A 13,907-nucleotide genomic window follows, 5' to 3' on the forward strand; every position below is an offset into this window, starting at 1 on the left:
TTTTGCTCAAGTACGTAATCAGCTTGGTCCCTGAGCTCATGATAGACGTTGTTACTTACCATTTAACAATAATTGGAAAGCACTTAAGGGACAAGATTTATTTATACACACAGGGACCCTAACAGATGTGGAATTAACAGAAACACAAGTACTTCGGTGTGTGCAGGCATACATTGCACATAAGCCTGCAAAGAGATCGCACACAAACAATAGACACAGAATTGATACAAACATGACTATACCCACTGACTCCATGAGGGGAAGCGATGCTTGATCCAGACATTATAGTTGTCTAAAATCTGAAACTGGAGATTGAAGATATGCGTTGTTCTCCTCCTTTCTTGGCAATTGCATCACACCACTAAATCTGGATTTTAAAAAAAGAGAAAAACATCACATCTTGAAAAGCCATTGTACCAGAGGGAAGTCATACATGTAAAATTTAGAATGCAGTTTCCCAAGGAGTGGTCCAAGGCGATATTTTATTTAATGTCTTATTAATCACTCTGCATTAAAAAAACATCCTCGATTGTGGAGCCAGGAGGTGTTGTGAAAGAGCAGCTCTTCTCGTACTGATTGGCTGAGTCCCACAGCTCTCGGTTGGAAAAGCCACATCACAACAGGAGCTGTCTGAGCTGGCTGGCTGAGGTAAGACAGCGGCCAACAAACGGAAGCAAATGGGAGGGACAAAAGGTGCACAACATAGGATGTTTATGAATGTTGTGGTTGCAGCTTAACAAGGACAAGGCGCCTGCTGCGCCTGTTTGTTTGAATGTGTGCATTAAAATTGGGTGAGGCAACTTTGATAATGTGATTTCTAATTAATTTAAAGCTGTGATCTTATATCAAAATCTTATATCAACAATGAATCAAATTACTATGTATAATGTGACATGGGTCGCTTGTAGTGACAAACCTGCAAGGAATTATCACTGATCCTGCAGTTTGCTTCAGTTCACCAGAGCATTTTAGCATCTTTCAGCTCATTGTTTTGGTTTTACAGCCCACAACTTTACTGTTTCAGCGCAGTCTCATCGCTATCATCAATCAGGGGCAGCAGGCAGCTGGTTTTAGCAAAAAAAGCACGGATAAATCCACAGAACATATATTTAGAGGCTAGAGGCTTCACTGTACTCAAGGGGTTTGAAGTTGACCAATAAAATCCGCTGCTTAAGTTTAAACAGCAGTTCCTTTATTAAAAACCTGTTTCTTAATGCAGATAGATAGATAGATAGATAGATAGATAGATAGATAGATAGATAGATAGATAGATAGATAGATAGATAGATAGATAGATAGATAGATAGATACTTTATTTATCCCCTAAGGGAAATCCAGGTAATAATATATAATATATAATGTATAATGATGTCTTAAATTCTTACCTCATAACTTAAAACTGAACTATTTTTACCATTTTTTATTTACAGTGAAGAAGGTTAGCCTTTTTATTTTTGCAAAAGTTTTGCTTAAATATGTATATGTAGGGTTAAATTAAATTTTCCATTGAATGCTTATGTTTTCAGCATGTATGTCACAGCTCAATTAACAAAGCAGTTATTTGATCATTACCATTATTAAAACACACTCACACACACACACACACACACACACACACCCATATTGTTACACTGTTTGAAGTAGAGTTCTGTCCATAACAAGGTTCATCTTATGCCACTAATGAGGCATTAAAAAGCTGATGTAATGTTGACAACAAGCACTTCTTCCACAGTTACATATGTCTCTATTGTCCGACTGTTTATACCAAGCCTCATTGAAAATCCAGTGCAAATACGAAAGTAATTACTTTTGTATAGACGTGTGTGTGTGTGTGTGTGTGTGTGTGTGTGTGTGTGTGCTGGTGTGTGTGTGTGTGTGGTTGGTGAGTGTATGTGGTGTGTGTATCCATGCATGTATCCATTCGTTTTCCAATGGCTCCAATGTTCATGGTGTCTGGAATAGATGTAATATTTGTTCACTGTGTGAATTCAGTCATCAAAAGAAATGTATTTACATGTGTTGTGTGTGTGTGTGTGTTGTGTGTGTGTGTGTGTATATGTGTGTGTTTGTGTGTGTGTGTGTGTGGTGTTGGTTGTGTGTGTGTGTGTGTGTGTGTGTGTGTGTGTGGTGTGTGTGTGTGTGTGTCATAGCCCTGATCATAACCCTGCAGAGTGCTGAGGCCCTTCATGAGTGCCCTGGTTGGTAAAACACTCCGGCAATGTGTGAGGATGAGGTCACTCACGTGCTCGCCTTAAAGACTTCCACTGATGCTGAATCACCTCACAATGGACAGAGAGGCAGCAGAGGAAGGAGGGAGAGAGAGGGGGTGGGGGGGGGTAGGGGTGGGGGGTAGTGAGAGAAACAGACAGCAAACAGGGAAGGTGAGAGAAGGAATTTCTAATAAGTTTAACCATAATAAAGAACTGTCATCAAAGTGAAAGATTTCCGCTTGCAGAAAATGAATAATGTGCATGAGCTCAATCCAGAATCCTTGAAGAAAAAGAGAAAGAATGAGAAAAGAAGCAGGCCTACACGTAGGAGTAAAATAGTGTGGTGGGACTGAAATGAACAGGAGTATTCAGTGCAGTGGAAGAGGTTATACGAAAAGAGGGAATGGCAGTGAGAAAGTGGGTGAGTGTGAAATTAGCTGGGGCAACAGGAGGAATGCTTTGAGGCCTTATTTTTTCTAAAGCGCTCTACTCGACTACTGCTTTGACTGCCAATATTGCATCTGTTTCTGAACACAGCAGTGACTATGGAAAATCCCCTGGCAGGGAGAATCTCCATCACACACACAAACACACAAACACACACACACACATACACACACAAACATGGACATTAAACCTGCGGCCCTCTCCATATCTGTATCTTGATCTCTTATATAACTGACTCTGACTGTGACCTTTGCCCACCCCGGGCTTGCCCCTTCATGTCACTTTATTTTATCCAGACCTCATCTCCCGCCACATCCTCTCTGGCCTGACATGCCTTTCTCCTTTCTTCCCCACAAGTACCCAACACTTCATGCCACATTGGAGAGTTTTAAATTGATGGACAACCAAAGGCTGGTTTGTGTTACAGAGATGCAGTCTAGACTTTCTTTCATTCTGGACACTTTTCTCTGTTATGTAGTAACCGTTTCAAACAGGACTCAGGCTCATAAGGGCCTACGGCAGGTGGATCAAAACAAGGAAAGAAAATTAGTTAAAACACCCTCAGAGTCTCCCCTCAGACTAAAAACTGATGTTGATGCCTTTATGGGAAACCTTTCTATTCCCTTTTCAGGAGAGGAGGTGAAAAATCTACCATTGTGACATTTGAAATAGCTTTTGACCTCAAGTCTTTTTTTTTTCCTTCTCTTTCCAAAATACCTTCTGTTGTGACCCAGTCATTTTTTCCATGCTAGTTTCTGCTCCTACTTTTCCATGTGGAGATGTGTTTAGACAGACAATGAAATACAACAGAGCAGAATGATGAATGGATTCTGATGGATTCTTGCAAAAATACAGACAACCGTCTCTTCAGTCCAGCATGATCTCATTATGTGTGACATATGAAGTCAGAGAAGTTTTTAAGATTAAAATAGTTTGCTTTGATTATTGAATCCCACTATGCATCAGGGTTTCGGATAATGAGTTGATAGTTAGTCTCAGTTGTCGAAGGCATTGGATGTCAAAGACAAGTGCAGCTGCTGTTTGATCTTGAAGATGTTTCACCGCTAATCCAAGCATCTGGTGGGGAGTCCCAGGCAAGACTTTCTTTTAGAAACTTACAGTGTCATCCTAACACCCCTTCCCATATAATTTTACACCTATTCACACTCCAAAGGTTTCAGTATTCTTAAAGTGAACTAGTTTGTACGATGTGTTTTCTGACCATGTTTACAAGCAAAAGTGTAGCTGTTCAGATTGACCACTGGCCATACTCGAAGATGGAGTGAAAAAGGGCAGGTTGCGATGAAATCTACTTATGACACACACTGTTGGACAGTCTTCTCTCAAAGGCAGTTACACTATTGCAATCAGTTGTACGCACAAAAAGTGCTGAAAGTCGGGAGGTCTGAGCCTGAGAGAGGAGTTCAAATCCCGCCGACTTTTTCACTCCTGCGTCAAACTGGTTTTCCACACCAAGCAGACTGCATTTTTAGATACAGGCCATGTTTGACACATTACACCTTGAGCAATGTCGGTCAGTTGTTTCTACCACGTTCATCCAGACTGAAATATCTAAAAAGCTATCGTGTGCATTGCAATGAAATTTTGCACAGAGATTTATGGTTCCAAAAGCTAATGACCTCTAGTGCCACCATTAGGTTCACATTTGTAGTTTTGAGTGAAATGTCTCAACAACTATTGGATGGATTGACATGAAATTTAGTACAGACATTAATGTCCATCTAAGAATGAATTGTAATCAAATTGGTAATTCTCCGACTTTTCATTTAACGTCGTCATCAGGTCGAAATCCAAATTTGCCTCAGCCTCACCTTTGTGTTCAGTGTTAACTAGCAAATGTTAGCATACTAAGACTAAACTAAGACTGTGAACATGGTAAAAATTATACATGCTTTAAATCAGCATGTTAGCATTGTCAATGTGAGCATTGTAGCTCAATGCACCACTTTGCCAAAGTAAAGGGCCACAGAGCCGCTACCATGGTGGTCTTAATATAAGTAATGCAAATGCATCATAAGGAAAAAAGGCCTGCTTGATTCAATTTTTAGTCATGAGACATGTGCGCACTCACAGTAAGCTTCAACTAACACTATATTCTTACCTCTCCTGCGTGCACATCTGTCAAAGGGCCTGTTTTTTTTTTAGCCAGTGTGTTATAGGAGATTCCTCTTCATTCCACCTTCCCCTGGAGAGAGGTTTCGAGCTGCCGCTAATGCAGCCAGCTTTCCACGGTGTATTGGTAAAGGTTAAGAGAGAAAAACTGCAGACACAGCTCAACGTGTTGGCATATATGGAACTGTTAATTTATGATTCTGATTTAGAATTTATGTCTTGTTCCACCTCATCTGCACTGAACATGCAACTTTGATCAGGATACCACTGGTTAGGTTCAAAGCTGAAACATCTTCACTCACAAGTCTGAACCAAATCTGTGTCAATAGCTTTTGCAGTGATATGGGGATCCTAACATGTTTTGCACTGAGAGAATCGGGAGATGTAGAGCTTTTAATCAGTGTAGATTTTGTCATGGTTGTGTGAAGACTGAGTCCTCTACAGACCAAAACACACCTGATGGAGCAAGGCCAAAGCATCCTATGGGTGGGATGGTGTATTTAAGGTTAAATTAAGTTTACTTTACATATCGTTATAGAAGTTTTCTATGTGTAAATGTGTCCTCATAGCACAAATTGAAGCCAGTGTTTTAAAATTAAAAGTAATATCCAGAGCGCTGCCTTGTCCACATATTGTCTTGTCTGTTGCTCAATCACCTACTAAAAACAGACTTACTGACTAGATAAGGTTCTTTGTTCTTTGATCTTTCCCTGCTTCCAGTCTTCTTCGCTCATGCTTTATTCTTTGCTGAACTTGTACCAAAAAGTCCAGAAACATCAGATCATTTATCTTAGTGATCGACTGTATCAAAGTGATGTCTATACTAATGGAGCCAAAAAAAGAGGTACATAAAAGAATAAACTCATATCTATCTATAAACCTTTTCTATAGCTTTCTACAGATTAGTTAATATAGTTAGAAACTAGATTTTTATCTTTTCCTTCCCAATATACAGTATTCTGTGTTGTTTCACAGCTGGTGGCATGACACATACCTAGAATTTAACAATAATCTCTACTTAGATTTGTGTTTGCATTTGAGTAAATCAGCAGTAAATCCTTTGGTCACAGGGTGATTAATGGTAATTTTGTCTCTTTCCTGGCTGTCCTAAGAGAGAGACCAACGAAGCTGCCTCTCTTGCTACGGTCCATCACCTTCAAGCACTTGGGAAGAAACCTGATGCTACATGGAAAAGGGAAAAGGGATGGTTCTTTTATGTGTTTATGGGAGTTCTTTGTTGTAAGAGGCCACCTGGAGAGAATGATGTGATTTCAAATATGACCACTTGTTTTTTTTCCAATTCAACCCAGTGGGAGCACTATAGAGCAGGAACAGCTCCATCCCTGATAAGAAGTCAAGTCTGCTGCACATGAATGCACCTTATTGTATGATAATACCCTAGTCTTTGGGTATCCTCCAGTTTTCCTCCACATCTTGTGAGTCTCTTCCCCTCTAACATCCTGAGTGCCTGGCCAAAGAGGATCTGCTGAGTGCTGACTCTCAGCAAAGGATGAGTGAAGACAGCCAGATTTTCACAGAAAAATGTATCCGCTCTCTTGATTAAATCCAATGGGATTATTCAACCAAAATCCAACGGGCTTAATTGCCAAGATGAATAATGCAGAAATGAAGGAGGCAGCTTCAGAAATGATGGATATGGAAAGAGAATACACAGGCAAAGAAACAATTTCCAAACAACTTTTAAACAAGGTGCTGGGATTGTTAAGATTTTCACTTTTAGGCTTCAAAGGCTGCTCCAGTATCACTGATTCACAAGCCTGTAAAATTGTCCATAAACCAATGCAATTATTATTCAGCTCGGCTCTTTAGTTCTTCAGTTCGTATCCATGTATGAGTTACATTTGGCAGTGTGGAGAGAGTTTCTTTTTTTTTTTAAAAGAAAAGTCAGTGATCTCCATGTGGATTTGTCAAGCTTGGATCAATCCCACACAAACCCAAATGACCCCAGGCCAGTGGTGATTTATCGCACTCTGCTGCCTAAACAATGTCCACAAGCCTTTAGACTGACTGATGCAAGTGACTGTTACATAACTGAGAAGAATTAACCAGACACAGTCACGCCCTCTTGCTAAAACAATCTTCTCCTCTCTTTTCTTTAAAGCACTTTCTCTGAGAGAGGTTTTCAGGTGTTGAAATGTTAATGCTCAGATGAAACAGGAAGAAGAGAACAAGTCATATAGAGTTGATGAAACATACTCTATGCACCTATACTTTTATTCAAGCTCTTGAGGATGCATTTCTCTCTGCCTGGTCTTTTCAGCAGCCATGATGAATCAATCACCCTTTCAGCCTGAGGTATCAGAGCTTCCCACAAAACCCTGCTGCCTTAGACCCACTGAAATGTCTGGTTCCTGGCTCTCATTGCCTACTCAGAGAGCTGCCTCTCGCCAACGTACTCAGACTTGGGCTCAGACCCAAACGGGTGCCCTGAATTTAACTCCGTCACCCTCTCTGCCAGGAACAACGGACGGCGAATGCTGGAAACTTTTACCTTTAATGTTGACACTTCACTTTTTCTAATGGCTTTCCAGTCCAAATGGGACAATGACTGCTTGTGTGGGGCAAACAGCACAGGCAATTCACATCAGGGAACAATGTGGGACAGCTTTGCAGGGCGGAGGATAGTGGAGCCTAGAAAAGTGATGACAAAGCTGCAAGGGATGGGTAGGGAGAGGAGAGATTGAAGATGATGACCTCCATCCAGGAAGGAGTCATGTAACAACTCTGCATAGTTTGGATATCTTGGATATATTGCTCAGAGGTAAATGACAAGTATTGATCTTTCACTACAGGTGTGAATGCTGTAGAGGAGTGGAGCTCAGGTCCATATCTGATCATTTGAACTGAAATGAAACTGGGTGTTATTTAACACTATTCAAAACGTTACTTTTTCATTCAAATGAATGATCAATATTCAGGTCAGTTAGGTCAAATCTGAATCATACCAGTAACACTTTGAGTGGCATAAGCTAAATGGCTCAACCATTAATCCATTAGCCTAAATTTGGTTAGCCTGCAGTATTTCAACCATTTATCCACTATTAGCTTTATCACCATTTCAGCGATGTCGATATAGGCTTTTTATTTTTTCAATTTTATTAAATTGTATAATGTTCTTTCAAATTAGCAAGCTATACAATCTTTCCAAGTACCCCCAGGGGTGCCCCTGGTTGTGGAGTCACTGATGGAGAGGTACTCCACTTTTAAATCCATCCAACCATCTACACATCCGTCTGTCAGTACTCTACACTGTTTCAGTGTTCAAAAACCCAACAAAAAGCTAAAAAGGCAAAGAAAATGGCAACAAGTCAGAATAAGTAATGTGACCTCTTTTAGGGTTTCTATGTTTCTCTCTCTCTCTCGACCACCCTACAGTTATCTCTGAAATGTGGGACAACATGAACAGTGTTATGCAAGAAAAAAGTCTCTGTGTGTGGCAATGCAGACCATAATTCAACTCAGTAAAGAATACACTATAGGATGGGCACGCACTTCCACCACTTATGCCCTGACAATGAAAATAAGGATGTGAAACAAAGCCACATGGTCTCATTGTGAGTCTCATTGCATGCTTGCGTGCACCCACTGAGAAACCGCACCAACAGCAGAGCTTGTATTTCCTATGAAGTGTGTGTATTGATGTGTGAGTGTGTTTGAAGAAATCCAAACAAAACAAAAAAATGAAAGTTTTAGAGTTATATCTGAAACTTATCAACGTGTTAAAACATCATCTAGGATATCTGCATGTCTCCCAAATATCACTGGATGGACATTCCTTAGATGCCTGATGGAGACTGACAACGGGATAAACCACAAAGTTGAACGTGTGTGTGTATGTGTGTGTGTGTGTGTTGGTGTGCAAATGGACCTTTCAGATTTTTGCATGAAAAGAGGGTGTAGTTGCAGTGTTTAGGAACTAGCGCTACAGTGAAACAGAGAGAAGGGAGAAAGAAGAAAGACAGATTTCAGAGGAGTTTAACTCAGTTTTTTTTTCTCCCCAATATTTTCCTCGTTCCCCTTCCAGAGGTTAAAGAAACTCTATCCTGAGGCAGTTCCATCTTTTTTTATGAGTTGTGGAAGAGGGAAATAATTTTTGGCACACCCAAACTTTTACACAGCAAAAGTTGGCCACATTTAGACAAACCATCATCTTATAAATGGGGTGACTTCTGTTTCTAAAGGCTGGCATTGTCTCCCAAATTAAACTACTTTAAGTTTGTGCGCTTGTATTTATGGCTCTGATAAATTTGAACCAATTCTTTGTCGTTCTTTCCAAAAGCCGATCTGAAGTCAGCTGTCATTACTTTGTGTTCCCACAGCATTTCTGCCACATCAGAAGTTTTGATATATATGACAAGTCCCAAAAGGCCTGTAGGTCAGATTTAATAACCATTATCCATGTAGCAGCATTTAAATCTAATTTTTTTAAATGACATGTTTGAATTTTTATTAGCCAATCCCATCAAAAATTATACATAGGCTATTTCAATACAATCAAAAGGCAGTTGGTTCCAACCTCAAGACTGGAGTCTGGTAACCATGTGCTTGAACTCACAGTGTCCACTGAAAATCAGTTCAACTCTACATCATGACACCACCTCAACAAAAAGGGAGAGATCTCTGGAATGTGACATTCCCACTGGCAAACTAATAAGCCCTAATCACTGACAGGAATGAGGAGCTACTTGGATGAAATGAGATGGAAGAACTGGAAGCCATTTGTGTAAAGACAGTTAACTTGTCCTAGATATTCATTTGAAGGTATCTTGCTTATTTAACATACAAACTAATCACACAGAGTACTGCTCAAGCCCTCTAATATCCTGTGAATTGCACGCATGAAGAAGTTAATTAACTCAGACTTTTCTATGTCCATGTCTGACCTAATTCCACGACTGTATAATTCCCATAAATTTGTTATTCTAATGCATTTGATAGTGATTTTTTTTTTTTTTGTATAGAAAAATGGGCACATACAACTCAATGACCCAAGAGGCATCTCCAGAGGTAAAGCTTGGAAAACACTGCCCTCTTTTGGTAATTCTGTAAAAAAAAAAAGCAACAAAAAACAAAAAAAACAGCACAGCACAGCAGATCATATAATTCACTCTACTATATTCTTTAACTAATTTAAGTGCTGACTACACTGTATATGTCATAGATAGTATTTAATGTCTTCCAAATACACACGTTTGCATGTCGTTAACTAGAACCGACATTATCAGCGAGGTCAGTGTTTCTCACCAAGCACAGTTTTTCTGCTAAGACCTGAATCTTTTGATTGGACCAAAGCCAACTTGGCTGTGGTTTAGAAGAGAAAATATCCTTTAAAAACTTGTTGATAGCAATCATGCAGTGCCATAGGAGATGAAAGCTGAGAATTACTGCCACGGAGAAATCTTTGAAGTAGACTTGTTTCTTAAATTCAATTAACTTAAATGCCTCACCAAATTTGGTAAAAAACTGTGTTGAACTTGCCTTTTTTGTAATTCCATGATTTGTTAAAACACTTAAATGCCTTTTATTGTCCTCTTAACAGAACAGTCTGGTCTCTGTTGCAACTACAATCACTGCATATTTTCATATTCTCTTTTGGGGGGCTTTTTATGCCTTTATGATAGCACAGTAGAGAGAGACAGGAAATGGGGAGGCAGAGAGAGGGGGAATGACATGCAGTAAAGGGCCGTCCAATGCGGGATTCGAACCGGGGCCGACTGCAGCAAGGACTGTAGCCTCTACATATGGAGCGCCTGCTCAACCCACTGATGACCCTTGCTGATGAACCTTTTTACTTTAAAAAAGTATCTTTGGATCTTGGAATACCCACTGCATACAGGAAGTGAAAAATGAGGACTCAAGCTTGTACAACTGAAATCCTATAATTTTATTATAATACATCAAAAACATGAACTGCAACATTGTCTGATTATATTGTGACAATAACAACTCACTGAATATACACTCTGGTTATCTGACAACTAGTATGGCAGCCGATATTTGGGTGTGATTAACAAAAGCCAGCCTTAATGTGAAAGGTGACCTTTTTTGTGCGCTTTGAAGTGAGTGGTGAGAGCAGACCTGAGATTAAAGCACTTGCAAATAATTTTTTTTTTTTTTTTTTTTTTTTAAGTTTTTTCAACTCAATTAATCGCCAACGTACTCAGACTTGGGCTCAGACCCAAACGGGTGCCCTGAATTTAACTCCGTCACCCTCTCTGCCAGGAACAACGGACGGCGAATGCTGGAAACTTTTACCTTTAATGTTGACACTTCACTTTTTCTAATGGCTTTCCAGTCCAAATGGGACAATGACTGCTTGTGTGGGGCAAACAGCACAGGCAATTCACATCAGGGAACAATGTGGGACAGCTTTGCAGGGCGGAGGATAGTGGAGCCTAGAAAAGTGATGACAAAGCTGCAAGGGATGGGTAGGGAGAGGAGAGATTGAAGATGATGACCTCCATCCAGGAAGGAGTCATGTAACAACTCTGCATAGTTTGGATATCTTGGATATATTGCTCAGAGGTAAATGACAAGTATTGATCTTTCACTACAGGTATGAATGCTGTAGAGGAGTGGAGCTCAGGTCCATATCTGATCATTTGAACTGAAATGAAACTGGGTGTTATTTAACACTATTCAAAACGTTACTTTTTCATTCAAATGAATGATCAATATTCAGGTCAGTTAGGTCAAATCTGAATCATACCAGTAACACTTTGAGTGGCATAAGCTAAATGGCTCAACCATTAATCCATTAGCCTAAATTTGGTTAGCCTGCAGTATTTCAACCATTTATCCACTATTAGCTTTATCACCATTTCAGCGATGTCGATATAGGCTTTTTATTTTTTCAATTTTATTAAATTGTATAATGTTCTTTCAAATTAGCAAGCTATACAATCTTTCCAAGTACCCCCAGGGGTGCCCCTGGTTGTGGAGTCACTGATGGAGAGGTACTCCACTTTTAAATCCATCCAACCATCTACACATCCGTCTGTCAGTACTCTACACTGTTTCAGTGTTCAAAAACCCAACAAAAAGCTAAAAAGGCAAAGAAAATGGCAACAAGTCAGAATAAGTAATGTGACCTCTTTTAGGGTTTCTATGTTTCTCTCTCTCTCTCGACCACCCTACAGTTATCTCTGAAATGTGGGACAACATGAACAGTGTTATGCAAGAAAAAAGTCTCTGTGTGTGGCAATGCAGACCATAATTCAACTCAGTAAAGAATACACTATAGGATGGGCACGCACTTCCACCGCTTATGCCCTGACAATGAAAATAAGGATGTGAAACAAAGCCACATGGTCTCATTGTGAGTCTCATTGCATGCTTGCGTGCACCCACTGAGAAACCGCACCAACAGCAGAGCTTGTATTTCCTATGAAGTGTGTGTATTGATGTGTGAGTGTGTTTGAAGAAATCCAAACAAAACAAAAAAATGAAAGTTTTAGAGTTATATCTGAAACTTATCAACGTGTTAAAACATCATCTAGGATATCTGCATGTCTCCCAAATATCACTGGATGGACATTCCTTAGATGCCTGATGGAGACTGACAACGGGATAAACCACAAAGTTGAACGTGTGTGTGTATGTGTGTGTGTGTGTGTTGGTGTGCAAATGGACCTTTCAGATTTTTGCATGAAAAGAGGGTGTAGTTGCAGTGTTTAGGAACTAGCGCTACAGTGAAACAGAGAGAAGGGAGAAAGAAGAAAGACAGATTTCAGAGGAGTTTAACTCAGTTTTTTTTTCTCCCCAATATTTTCCTCGTTCCCCTTCCAGAGGTTAAAGAAACTCTATCCTGAGGCAGTTCCATCTTTTTTTATGAGTTGTGGAAGAGGGAAATAATTTTTGGCACACCCAAACTTTTACACAGCAAAAGTTGGCCACATTTAGACAAACCATCATCTTATAAATGGGGTGACTTCTGTTTCTAAAGGCTGGCATTGTCTCCCAAATTAAACTACTTTAAGTTTGTGCGCTTGTATTTATGGCTCTGATAAATTTGAACCAATTCTTTGTCGTTCTTTCCAAAAGCCGATCTGAAGTCAGCTGTCATTACTTTGTGTTCCCACAGCATTTCTGCCACATCAGAAGTTTTGATATATATGACAAGTCCCAAAAGGCCTGTAGGTCAGATTTAATAACCATTATCCATGTAGCAGCATTTAAATCTAATTTTTTTAAATGACATGTTTGAATTTTTATTAGCCAATCCCATCAAAAATTATACATAGGCTATTTCAATACAATCAAAAGGCAGTTGGTTCCAACCTCAAGACTGGAGTCTGGTAACCATGTGCTTGAACTCACAGTGTCCACTGAAAATCAGTTCAACTCTACATCATGACACCACCTCAACAAAAAGGGAGAGATCTCTGGAATGTGACATTCCCACTGGCAAACTAATAAGCCCTAATCACTGACAGGAATGAGGAGCTACTTGGATGAAATGAGATGGAAGAACTGGAAGCCATTTGTGTAAAGACAGTTAACTTGTCCTAGATATTCATTTGAAGGTATCTTGCTTATTTAACATACAAACTAATCACACAGAGTACTGCTCAAGCCCTCTAATATCCTGTGAATTGCACGCATGAAGAAGTTAATTAACTCAGACTTTTCTATGTCCATGTCTGACCTAATTCCACGACTGTATAATTCCCATAAATTTGTTATTCTAATGCATTTGATAGTGATTTTTTTTTTTTTTTGTATAGAAAAATGGGCACATACAACTCAATGACCCAAGAGGCATCTCCAGAGGTAAAGCTTGGAAAACACTGCCCTCTTTTGGTAATTCTGTAAAAAAAAAAAGCAACAAAAAACAAAAAAAACAGCACAGCACAGCAGATCATATAATTCACTCTACTATATTCTTTAACTAATTTAAGTGCTGACTACACTGTATATGTCATAGATAGTATTTAATGTCTTCCAAATACACACGTTTGCATGTCGTTAACTAGAACCGACATTATCAGCGAGGCCAGTGTTTCTCACCAAGCACAGTTTTTCTGCTAAGACCTGAATCTTTTGATTGGACCAAAGCCAACTTGGCTGTGGTTTAGAAGAGAAAATATCCTTTAA

The sequence above is a fragment of the Seriola dumerili genome, unplaced genomic scaffold, assembly GCF_002260705.1.
Source record: "Seriola dumerili isolate Sdu_G_001 unplaced genomic scaffold, Sdu_1.0 BDQW01000025.1, whole genome shotgun sequence".
Classification (NCBI taxonomy): Eukaryota; Metazoa; Chordata; class Actinopteri; order Carangiformes; family Carangidae; genus Seriola; species Seriola dumerili.